Source organism: Mus musculus, chromosome 2 (assembly GCF_000001635.26).
Source record: "Mus musculus strain C57BL/6J chromosome 2, GRCm38.p6 C57BL/6J".
In the NCBI taxonomy this organism is placed as follows: domain Eukaryota; kingdom Metazoa; phylum Chordata; class Mammalia; order Rodentia; family Muridae; genus Mus; species Mus musculus.
The window spans coordinates 90,624,153-90,636,115 of record NC_000068.7 but is presented as its reverse complement, the minus strand read 5'-3'; the positions used below and the strand labels follow the sequence as shown (position 1 = coordinate 90,636,115).

The following is an 11,963-nucleotide window of genomic DNA, read 5'->3' as shown; positions in this document are numbered from 1 at the left end:
CACACACACACACACACACACACACACATCACACACACACACATCACACACATACACACACACATCACACACACACATATCACACACATACACACACACATATCTCACACACACACACACACACACACATCTTTCCCACACAAATAAAGAAATACTGATATTGTGAGGAGTGAAGAGAATACAAAGTGAAGAAACACTGACTAGTGAAGAGAACACAACTTTTTTTCACCCAAGAGTTAACTGACAAGAAACTTGGGAGAGTCTATCCTTGAGAACGAGTGCATGATTTTCAAGGCCCAGTGCAACATGAATATATGGGCCCCCTTTTAAAAGCCGGTAAGAGTTTCACAATAGTCAGGCACTCAGCCATGTGCAAAAGCCCTTATGTGCCCAGGTCCTACCCCTGCCTCTGGAAGTCAGCCAGGAGATTTGTTCGGATTCTTGAGCTTCCCAGAGACCCTTCCCCTCAGCATCAGATGGATCCTTCTTACAGATAACCAAGACACTCAAGGTATAAAGGAGGATGCTGCTGCGAGGATGCTGCCACTCTCCCAGACACTTCCTTGTGGTCTCCAGCTACGTTAGCTGACTCAGAGCAGAGCCAAGTTTATTTTATCTAGTAGCTGAAGGAAGCAGGGCAGTTGTTTTTGTAAAACTCCCTATGAGGTAAACATGATGATAGTCTTTTCATTCTGTTTACAGGACACATTGGCATGGAAGGAGTCTCTGTTGCCACCACAGGCCACTGTTTACCTGTTCCGTACACACACCTTTAGCAAAAGAGGCAGCTGCCACCAGGCCCAACCCTCATCTTTGGAAGGAGGACCAGGGCCTGGAGAGGAAGAGCTGTGAGCCAGGGTGGTGGCTGCAGAGAATGGGAGGGGTTACTGGCTCAAACTTCCTGTAAGCCGCCAGCGGAAACACCACTACATTTGCCAACTCCTTCAATTAAACATATTTATAAGGCGTTGACAATGCAATTATGTATTTAATTGAATTTATTTTTTGAAAAAGTAATAGTCTTAAAGTTAAAACTAAAAAAAGTTATGTAAAAGTTTATGGTTAGGAGAAAAAAAAAACACCCAAAACAAAAGACTCTTCCTTATTCCCAAATAACCCACTTCCTCTCCCTGAAGTCAGAATAACTAGGTTTTTTTTTCTTCCTGGCAGAAATACCATTTATATAAACACATGGATATGCATGATGCATCTTGCCTCCTCTGCATTCTCTCTCCTCCTTTTAAGACAGTGACAGTATGACTAAACCCTATTCTGCACCTTGCTTTTCTAGTTACTATATCCTGGGGAACCATCCTATATTGCTTCACAGGGAGGATTCATTTTCAAGATGTGCATAGCATCCTCAGTGCACAAAAGTACCATCAGTGTTGTAGTCAAGTATGGTAGGTACCATCTCCCATTATCACTCAAAGTCCCCCAGAAAGGACCAGAGTTTGGTTTCTACACCCACGTCAAGCAGTTAACAACCACCTGTAACTACAGCTCCAGGGGGAACAGATGCCTCTGGCTTCTGAAGGACACTCACATTCACATATCTGCGTGCACATACATGTGTGCACATGCACGTATGCACACACACACTGGCACATAGTTAAAAAAAACAACAAAAATGTTTTTAAATAGTCTCTCTGGGTAGCAGAGTGTGTACATTTGATACATACTATCGTTCAGCTCTGCAAATTTTGGCAATGTGCATCCAATACCCACTTTATGCTAATACCGGAGACACAGCAGCGGCACTTTTGGGCCTGTCTTCTCAGGGGTACAGAATCCAAGTAGAAGAACTAAAAATTGAGAGAGCAGTCAAATGTGGAGGTGATGTGGAGCTTGGGATGCTCTGTCTCTGCTGTCCAGGATGACTCCTAGGTAATAAACATCTCTTGGGATAACCGAGCTGTCCTTGTGGGGATGGATGGTACCAAAGAAGCAGAGACAAACTCAGTCCTTTGGATTTGTGTGATTCTATCTTATTTATAGTTTGTTTGTTTGAGGCAGGGTCTCGCTGTGTAACTTTGGCTGTCCTGGAACTTGCTATGTAGATCAGGCTGGCTTTGACGTTGTAGAGTTCCTCTTGGCTCTGCCTCCTTAGTGCTGGCTAAAGGGTGTGCAATTTTCAGACATTTCAGACTCTCCTATCAGTTGGCTGCCTAAACAGCAGTACTCAGTTTTATAGGGGTGAGGAGTGTTTAGAGGCATCCCCTCTCTCCCTCTTGCCCTACCCTCTCTCTTGTTTTTACAAAGGAGCAAACACTTTTACTCTGATCTCAAGCAGGGATGCCCCTCATACTGTCTGAAGACAGATTTCAGAAAAGCAGCCTCGGGGTGGCCTGGGAGGTCTTGGTGCACATTCCTCAAGCGGACAGAACTCAGAGTCTTCCTCCTCTCCATGTGGCCAGCAGCCTTCAAACACTGCCTTGTAGGTGCCTACGGTGGTGGTAGCTCAGCCAAAGAGACCAGGTGACCATTTTTTCCTTCATTGCTCTCAACCGTGTGCTTCAGATGTATGAAGAACCCAACGGCTCTGTGTAGGGAATGCCTGACCAGAAATCTAAGTGTGTTGGTTAGGACTCTGCCTTTTATTAAGGGATGATTTTCAAAACTTTGACCTGTCAGTTCAGCAGCAGCACTGACAGAAGCCTCCCCTGGACCAGATGACTGTGTCTTCCACTCCCGCCAAAGCTCTCATACTTTGCTGCTTTGCTTTCTGCCTGCGAGACAGATTGGTCCCTATCAACCTTGGCTTTAAAATTATTCTTGGGGCTCAGTGAGGAATGCTTGGTGTGCAGACGTGGGTATCTGAGTTTGATCCCATATCCCTCATGTAAAAGGAGGGTACAGCGCTCATCTGTCACTCCAACACGTGTGGGGTGAGAGCAAGTGGACCTAGAGGGCTTGCTGGCTGCCAAACTTGTGAACCTCAGGTTCAGTTTGAGACCTAATCTCAGAAAGTAAGGTGTCGATAAAAAGGTGGTGAATGATTGAGGACACGTGTATCGTGGGCAACTGTGCCTGCACACAACCACACGCACACAGACACATGCACATATTTTCACCTTTCAAATCCCAGTTCAGATATGCCTTGGCCACGAATTCTTCCCTCTTCTAGGCTAAGTTAAGCCTTACGGTGAGTGAAAGCATCATACTTTTCCCCTGCTGGGTCTTCTGGAGCAGAAGCAGTTCTGTTCTGAGCGTGCACCATAAAGCCTTGTACAGTGCACACAGTTGAGTGCAGAGTCAAAACACCGTCCCTGACTTGCTCTGATGCTGTGCATAGAAATACATGCTGCAAAGTGAAGCGAAGGGAGATTAGCACGTTGTTGTTGCTTGAAGTTGTTCTAGCAGGTCCGTTTCCCACCCAAGTCGATACTGTCTTATTTTCTGTTTTGGGTCCCATTTTACTGGAATGATTAAACAAATGGGAAATCATCAGAAACCACAATAGAGCCTGACAAGGCAGAGGAAAAGGCAGAAATAAGCTTGTGGGGCTGCAGGGAGGGGGATAGAGGAACTGGGCAAGTCTTAGAGATGGGGTGGACCAGGCTAAACCTGGACCAAAAAGCAGATGCAAAACAAGAGCAGATGGCAGAATGTTCAGAGGAGCAGCTTCGTGAGAAGTTGAGCTGACTCCAAATAGCTTCACCCTGGGAACCACTCAGCTGCCCTAACTTGTAAGAGAAGGCAGACAGAAATTGTTCTAAAAGTGTTTTGTTGTTTTCCTGGAAAGAATACTGAACAGAAGAAATTCCAGCTTGTTCCTGCCTTCTCTGAGGGTTCTTTGGGACTGAGTGTGGCATTTCTCTCTCTGGTGAAAAGAAACCCACTGAGTGCTTTCTATCCCTGGGGCTGCTGGGAGAGGGGATGCTGGCCTCCCGAACTCTTCCTCTTGGTGGAGGAGACTGAACGTGCTGAGTCAGGTTCCCTAATGGGTTCAGAGGCAGGTCTAAGCGTGGAAAGCCTCCACGGCGCTGAACAGATCTGCGAGGAGCAAGAAGTCCTAGTACCCAAGGGAGGCACAAAACCACAAGTGGCCTAGGGAAGGAAAGGTTCCACGAAAGGAAAGGCAAGGAAACCTGCTTCCTCCTGGAGCTGCCGCCCGCCGCCTGCCACCGCCCCGGGCCGCTGCTCCTGCGAGCTTTTGTACCAATCCCCTCCATCAGGACCCATGGAGCCCATGTTGGTTCCATGTATTTCACGCTCTGTAGACCTGAAGCAGAGGGCGCTTCAAAGTGAGATGAAAACACACCCTGGCTCCTATAAAGTCTTTGTATGGACAGAGAATATAAAATATCTATGCCGTAACTTTTTTGATAACTGCATATTGTTCTGGTAGTATTTTTTAAAATACAGGTTTAAAGAAAAAATATGTTTTGCTGGGTATGGTACTACATATCTTTAATCCCAGCAGTGGGGGTAGGGTCAGGGGCAAAGGTGAAAAAGAAATCACTGTGGGTTGTAGGTCAGCCATGTTTACAAACTTAGTTCCAGTTAGGACTATATAGTGAGATCCTGTTTAAAGGAAGGAAAGAGAGAGATTTAAAGGAAAGAAAAAAAGTATGATGCTGTGTTGTGGGTTCAGAGTCAACCTTAAGTCTTGTTTTGTTTTGTTGCTATTGCTGTTTTGAGACAGGATCTCTTTATGTAGACCAGGCTGGTCTCCAACTCACATAGATCTCTCTGCCTCTGCCCGGAAAGTGCTGGAATTAAGGGAGCTTGCAGGTCAAGCCTTAAGTCTCATTCTTCAAGTAATGTCTGCTCTCTTACCCAGACCACATGCTTTACTAGCCTGGAGCTTTACTGATGAGGGTAGCTAGACTGGGTTGGCCAGTGAACTCTAAATCTACTTCTTCCCAGTGCTGGGATTACAGTTGCCTGCCGCTGCTCTTGGTTTTCTGTATGAGTTCTAGGAATTGAACTCAGGTTGTTACGTTTGCAAGGCAAGCTCTCTACTGACTGAACCATCTCTCCAGCCTAAGAAAATTTTATTTGTTTCTTTTCTAATTTTTTTTAACTTCCCTAAACTGTTATTAGCCATGTATTTTGCAAACATTACTTGTATTAGCAGTGGTGGAGCCGTTGGGAAATGCTGTACCTTCTCCAAATTGCTTGGCAGCATCCACCCGAATGTATCTGGTCAGCTGGTACCCTTCTCTAGGACCAGCAGTCCTGATGGCCTATGGTCTCCCTGTGCTTGTGGGATGGCTTGGTGATTTGCTTGCTGTCAGGATTTCTGCTGATAACGTTATGAATGGGTCAATGAGGAGAGGAATGCCAAGGAACCTGGATGTGGTATCTTCACCAACCCAGTAGGTATTCCTGACTCTCAGAGCCCCATAGAAAGATAGAAGAGTGGCTTCAGAGCCCCTGGAAATGGAGTTACAGGTGTCTGTGAACTGTCCAATAAGGGTGTTGGGAACCAAACTCAGATCTTCTGGAAGATCAGTATGTGCTCTTTATTGAGGAGCCATCTCTCCATTTAAAAAAAATGCATCATTTCTTTTATTCAATCATAAAAACCTAGGAGCCTATAGAAAGAAGGAGGGTCTGGCACATTTACTATGCCAAGACATGGGCCCACTAGCCTCTAGATTAGAGGACTCCTGAGTGAGAGGAGGTCAATGTCCTTTCTACATCTATTTTTAAAAAATCATGGTTTTTAGTGTATACATTTTCTGGGGGCTGGGGGCCTAGCCTGGAACAAACTAGAGTTTTATATTCATAGAAAAAAGAAACTCTCAGTGAGAAGTTAAACAAGAGACTGGGCAGATATCGACAAGAAGCGCTGGAGAGAAGACTCCTTACTTGTGTAAGAAGAACAGAATGTGGCTTTTGAATATGGTAGTCTGGGAAGGTTGCTCTGAGACCAGGACATTGAGGAAAGTAAGCCTTAGGGAAATGAGACAGTGAATTTCGAGGGACCCAAGAGGAATCGCTGCTGGGGTTCTCAGAGCAGCAGGCTCTGAGCCATAAAGGCTCTGACTTGCTTTGGGACATTAAGGAGGTCAGTGTCAGTTGGAGGTCAGAGGAGAGAAGAAGAAGCCAGGGACCAGAGGTGAGCAGACAAACTGGGGGCTTGCAGGCCATCCACCTGCCTTTGGGCACCATTCTGAGTGTCTTGGGGGCACTTGGAGAGGGATGGGCTGAGGTATGGTGACCTGACTGACTGTACCACAGCATCAGTGGGAGGAAGTTGGGGACTTCAGATGACACCACTTTAATTAGGGTAAGATGAAAGGGCAGCTGCTACCAGGGTGGCCAGAGTAGAGATGGATGATTGGCCGGGAGCTGCCTGGGTGGCCTTCTAGGTTTTCATTTCTTTCCCACACTGCAGTCAGCAGAGCTATTCCTGAGGCTAAGGCAGGGACAGCTGGCTGGCTCTGTCCACACCCTCGATGCTTTCTTCTGCCTCCCAGCTGCCACCTAGCCTCTCTGGTCTGTTGGTTCACCAAGCTCTGCTTGACTTGGGGTGATTTCTCTGTGGAGGTTACTATCTGCCCTACAATTGGTTTCTTGTCACTATTCAGCTATCTGCCCAGATGTCATTCCTCAGACAGGCCTTCCTATGCCACACCTCAAGGAACCTCTAAATGCTGCCCTTGTCCATTACAGACACCCTGCTCTCTAACTTCCTGGTAGAGTCATGTATGTATGTATGTATGTATGTATGTATGTATGTATGTATACACACACACACATATATATATTTATGTATATGTATATAAAATTTATTGGCTTACTTCTTCTTTTTTTATTTTTTATTTTTTTATTATTGGCTTACTTCTTTACTGTAGAGACGTAGCTGGGGTCACTGCTGTGTCCTCAATGGCTAAGGTAGGCCTGAGAGGACGACAGCATAGATAATACCCAATGTAACAAGCTATGGGTCTGTCTGTCTGTCTGTCCTGTCCCTTTAATTAGAGGTAAGGGAGCATGATGCATGGACTTAGACTCCATTAACTGTGTTTATTCACTTCCTATGGCAACCTTGGGCAAAATTCTTCAAGCCTCAGTTTTACCATTCATAAACTTGGGATAATCCACGTACTACCTCATGGGATGTTACAAGAACGATGGCAGAGAGCAAAAAGAAGTGACTGGCCCTGTGCCTGGAACTGTCATGGTTATCAACAACTTCCCTGTGTATACCATTCTTATATTGTCTAATGTTTTGAGCTCTGAGGCTAGAGGGATGGCTCAGCCCCCCAAGTCAGTCATTTTTAAAATATTTTGTAAAATGGTGTTTGCATAACTAATGTTCAAAGTAATCAGATTATGTGGATTAGCGATATGTAATTATACAATTATAATTCAAGGAAAGTGTTTTAAAATAAGTGCAGTAAATAGAGATACATATTTAAAAGATTTGTTTTTAAAATTTTTTATTTTTTAACCTTTTATGGATTCTTTGTGAGTTTCACACCATGCACCCCAGTCTTACTCATCTCCCCACCTCCTCATATCTGCCTTTTACTTTTGCAACCTTCCCCCAAAATAAACACACACACACACACACACACACACAAGCAAACAAAGCATAGAAAACATCTCATTGGGGAAGCTGCAGTACGTCACAGTGTGTCCCACAGTCTACCCCTCTGTCCACACATCTTCACTTGCACATGTTCATTGCAATGAGTCATTGGTCTGGTTCAAGGTCTCTGGCTTCTGTGACTCCATCAATATTGAATCCTCACCAGGACTCCTCTCGGTTATCCTGTTGTTGCCCGGTGTCATGGAGATCCTGCAGCAGGACTGGCCTTTTCGCATGTCCCAACCATTCGCAGATGATATAGATTTTGGGGTAGGCCAACTCAGAGTCCTGGATCTGAGCCTGGGTGGGAGCTGAGCTGGTCAGCTTGCAGGCTCTTGCTTAGCCACACCACCACAGTGAGCTCTCCAGCACTGCTCTGGCTTTTGTCTTCATATATGTATTCACCTGCATGTCTGGTGACAGCAGAGGTCAGAAGAGGATGTCAGAGTCCCCAGAATTGGAGTTGCAGATAGTTGTTAACCACCACATGGGTGCTGAGAACCCAACCTGGGTCCCCTGCAAGAGGCTCTGAACCACTGAGCTATCTCTTTAGCCCCAAGCTTAACTTTTTTTTATGTTTAATTTTTTATTAGATATTTTCTTTATTTACATTTCAAATGCTATCCCGAAAGTTCCCTGTACTCTCCCCCTGCCCTGCTCCCCTACCCACCCACTCCCACTTCTTGGCCCTGACGTTCCCCTGTACTGGGGCATATAAAGTTTGCAAGACCAAGGGGCCTCTCTTCCCAATGATGGCCAACTAGGCCATCTTCGGCTACATATGCAGCTAGACACGAGCTCTTGGTGTGTGTGTGTGTACACTGGTTAGTTCATATTGTTGTTCCTCCCAGAGAAGTTCTTTATTCTTTAGAGCTTGTCTAAATCAGCCCATTTCTACCCAAATAGCATCTTACTCTGTAGCTGAGGCTGGCCTCAAACTCAGAGCACTCTTCCTGAGAGAGAGAGAGACCTATGGAAGAATGATAACATAGCTAGGAGGTAGTGGCAGAAGGATTTGAAATTCAAGGACAGCCTCCACTACCTAAGATTTAAGTCCAGCCTGGGCTATATGGAAAAGAAAGAACTTATGCAAGAAATGCCTTTAGTTCTCTAAAGGTAAATGTAAAAATTAAAATGTGGGAAAAAAATAACCATCTCCCACAGGGTTACCCCTCAATGTTTGAGTCTTTTTCTAGACACTGTGGAATTTTCCCTAGCATATATTGTCTAATAGCTCTCTGACTTTTGACTGAGTATTGCTCTCTGGCTTATCTGGTAGCCTGCAGTTCCAGTTCCTAGAGATGCAAAGGGCTGAGAATCTTGGGTTCCAGTTGGCCTGGGCAGGCTTTTCCTTTAACACTATTCCACTCTTTCCACATCACTTCTTAGCACTCAGAACAAAGTTGTAGCCTACCAGAGATAGCCCCTGAGATTTTATGCATGTGCTTCTCTTGCTGAAAATCCTCCCTCTTCTGATTAAGTCTGTCTTAAAAGTTTAAGGCACTCAGTATCTTGTGGAAGATTCTTTTTAGAGGAGGGCACGGCGAGGGCTGGAGAGATGGTACAGAGGATAAGATCATCGGCTGATCTAGTAGACCTGGGTTCAGTTCCCAGTCACGAACACTCACAAATTGTCTTTAATTCCAGATCCAGGGGGCCTGCTGTCCTCTTCTGACCTTGGAGGGCACTAGGCACACACTTGGCACACACACATCCATTTATTTTTATTTTTATTTTTATTTTTATTTTTATTTTTATTTTTATTTTTAAGAAACGCAAATTAGAAGTCAGTGATTTAGATCCATTGAAGATCAGAATCAAATAACACAAGGGCTCCTTTCCTGCCTCCCTGCTTCTGGCTAGAGCAAAGAGCAGCCTCAGTAGATGAATATTGACAGGGAAACCCACACTGCTTCGTTTCTCTTCTATTACGGAATGGCACGGGGCTGAGGACTGCATATGCATCTTAGCTCAGTGGATGCAAGCATTTGAACCCGTCTGGATATCCAGCATCCACCTAAAAAGCTGGACAGAAAGGTGTAATTTTTTTTTTTTTTTTTTTTTTTTTTTTTTTTTTTTTTTTGGTTTTCAAGACAGGGTTTCTCTGTGCAGTCCTGGCTGTCCTGGAACTCACTCTGTAGACCAGGCTGGCCTCGAACTCAGAAATCCACCTGCCTCTGCCTCCCAAGTGCTGGGATTACAGGCATGAGCCACCACTGCCTGGTGAAACGTGTATTTCTTACCTGGGGAGATGAGGCCAGGCAAATCCCCGAGCTCCTTGGCCATCCACTCTGGCTAAGTTGGTTAGCTCCAGCTTCAGTGAGACCCTGTCTCAGAAAATAAGGAGAAGAACAATAGAGGAAGACATCCAGTGTTGGCCTCTGGCTTCCACACGCAGACAGACACAGGTGAACACACACCCAATGCACATATACATAAGTGTATACATATGCTCTCCCCCTGAGAATCAAGCAACACTTTACCTTAATAAAAAGTCCTAGGAGTGAGACTATTGCCTGCCTTAAAAACGTCTCAAGATGTTTATTTACATACATAAACACACACATATAATAATTTTCTATATCGTTAGTGTACTTTTTTGGGGGTAAACACATGCTGTTTTGTTAATTCGAAAACAACTAAACTTTTGTGGTATGACTGCCAAAAATGTACAGCCTGATTATAGTCATTAGGAAAACATCCAATAAACTGAAACGGAGCAACAATCTGCAAAATCCCTCATTTCACTTCTATAGGACAACAGTAGTAGCAACAGCAGCAGCAGCAGCAGCAGCAACAACAACAACCTAATAGCTCAAAAGACAAAGAAAAACACCAGATTTAATATAAGGTTTTCTTCTGCTGCAAAGGGATTATGGAGAAAATTTGAGAAATTTGGATAAAGTTTCACAATTGAATAATAATGTGGTCTCACTATCAATAAAGTAGATAATATAATTTACTCTTGAATGACTCAGAACAAATGTATTTGGAGTGTGTGTAGCAGAAAAGGAAGGTGTGGGGAGGGAGGAAAGAGGGAACATGATAAACCAACCAGTAACTGTTACAAGTTGGGGAGTCTGGGTGAAGAACTTACTGTAATTCTCATTTTTTTTTTCAGTTTTAAGTCTGCAATTGTGTTAAAGTAAATTAAAACCCACAAACTTTAAAATGTCCCCAAATGAATAGGATAGGCACAAATTTTAAATATAAAAATAAGACACGTTGATCATTTGTTTTTTCCTCATTTGCTCTGTCAAACTAGCTCACAGTGCTGGGTTGTTACTGTTTTCACAAACATGATTTAAGGCTATAACAAACACTGGTCCAGCACTCGATAGAGGGCGCTGTAACATTGCAAAGCCTAAGCCACAGCTCCTGTGCTTAATGTGGATTCTGAGGTGTTGACCAGTAGGATGGGGGCGGGGGGGGGGGGTTGAGAGTCTCACAACTGAACTGTATCCACAACTCATTTTACAAATGAGCCCACTGAGATGCAGAGAAGGAAACATGTCGCTCAAAGCCACAGTAACAAGCATCCTCCTCCTCTAGACCTTGAGAGCATAGCTGGCGTTTCTCCAAGGTTTCCCTAGGTTCCTAACCCGTACTAAATGCTTTGAGTGCAAGACCCTTTTAATCATTTGCCTACACCCATTTTGAATTCTGAGTTGAGATCCAGTAACTCAGGACCTTGTTGGGTGTCATAATAAACCAAAAATCAAACAAAAAAAAGAAAGAAAGAAGGAAAGAAAGAAAGGAAGGAAGGAAGGAAGGAAGGAAGGAAGAAAGAAAGAAAGAAAGAAAGAAAGAAAGAAAGAAAGAAAGAAAGAAAGAAAAGAAATCCTGGCTCTTCCTACAGCTAACTTGGCATTCCATGCCACAGTTCTGCCTGGGCGTTTACTCTGAAAGAACTCACCATATAAAGGGGAGGCAGAACACAGCCATCAGAGTGCCAGGGAACTGAGACTCTCCTGCTGCACACGCTTGCTGGCAAGGAACCAGAAGCCCGGGGAAGGAAGGTTGTTGGGACTCTGGGAGGAAGGAAGGAGGGAGCAAGGTGCAGCCAGGCAGTTAAGAGGCCCATGAAATCTGGAAAGCTGGGCCAGGGAGATGGCTCAGGGGGTAAAAGCTGCTTGCTGCCAAGCCTGACAACCCCGAGTTCCATCCCTGGGACACACATGATAGAGGGAGAGAGTCAGCTCCCACAAGTTATACTTTCCCTCCATGCTTACACTATGGCATTGTGTGCGCGGGTGCATGCACACATGTACATGCATACATGTGCATGCCTGTGTGCATGCACACACACACACACACACACACACACACACACACACACACATACACACACACATCAAATGTAAAAAAAAAAAAAAAAAGAACAAAGTAAGAAGATAGATTTAAGACAATGAGA

General features: G+C 44.6%; 1 long non-coding RNA gene across 2 annotated transcripts; it reads right to left on the bottom strand.

Moving 5' to 3' along the window:
* Nucleotides 1-7,718: 7,718 nt before the first annotated feature.
* Nucleotides 7,719-11,543, bottom strand: Gm39870. 2 transcript variants are annotated; one of them, XR_866517.1, is made up of 3 exons: nt 11,466-11,543; nt 9,793-9,876; nt 7,719-7,962 (listed from the first exon to the last, which is right to left on the bottom strand). It is a non-coding gene; the product is annotated as a predicted gene, 39870 (long non-coding RNA). The 2 variants fall into 2 exon arrangements; XR_866518.1 differs by lacking the exon at nt 7,719-7,962 and adding an exon at nt 9,393-9,574.
* Nucleotides 11,544-11,963: the final 420 nt, after the last annotated feature.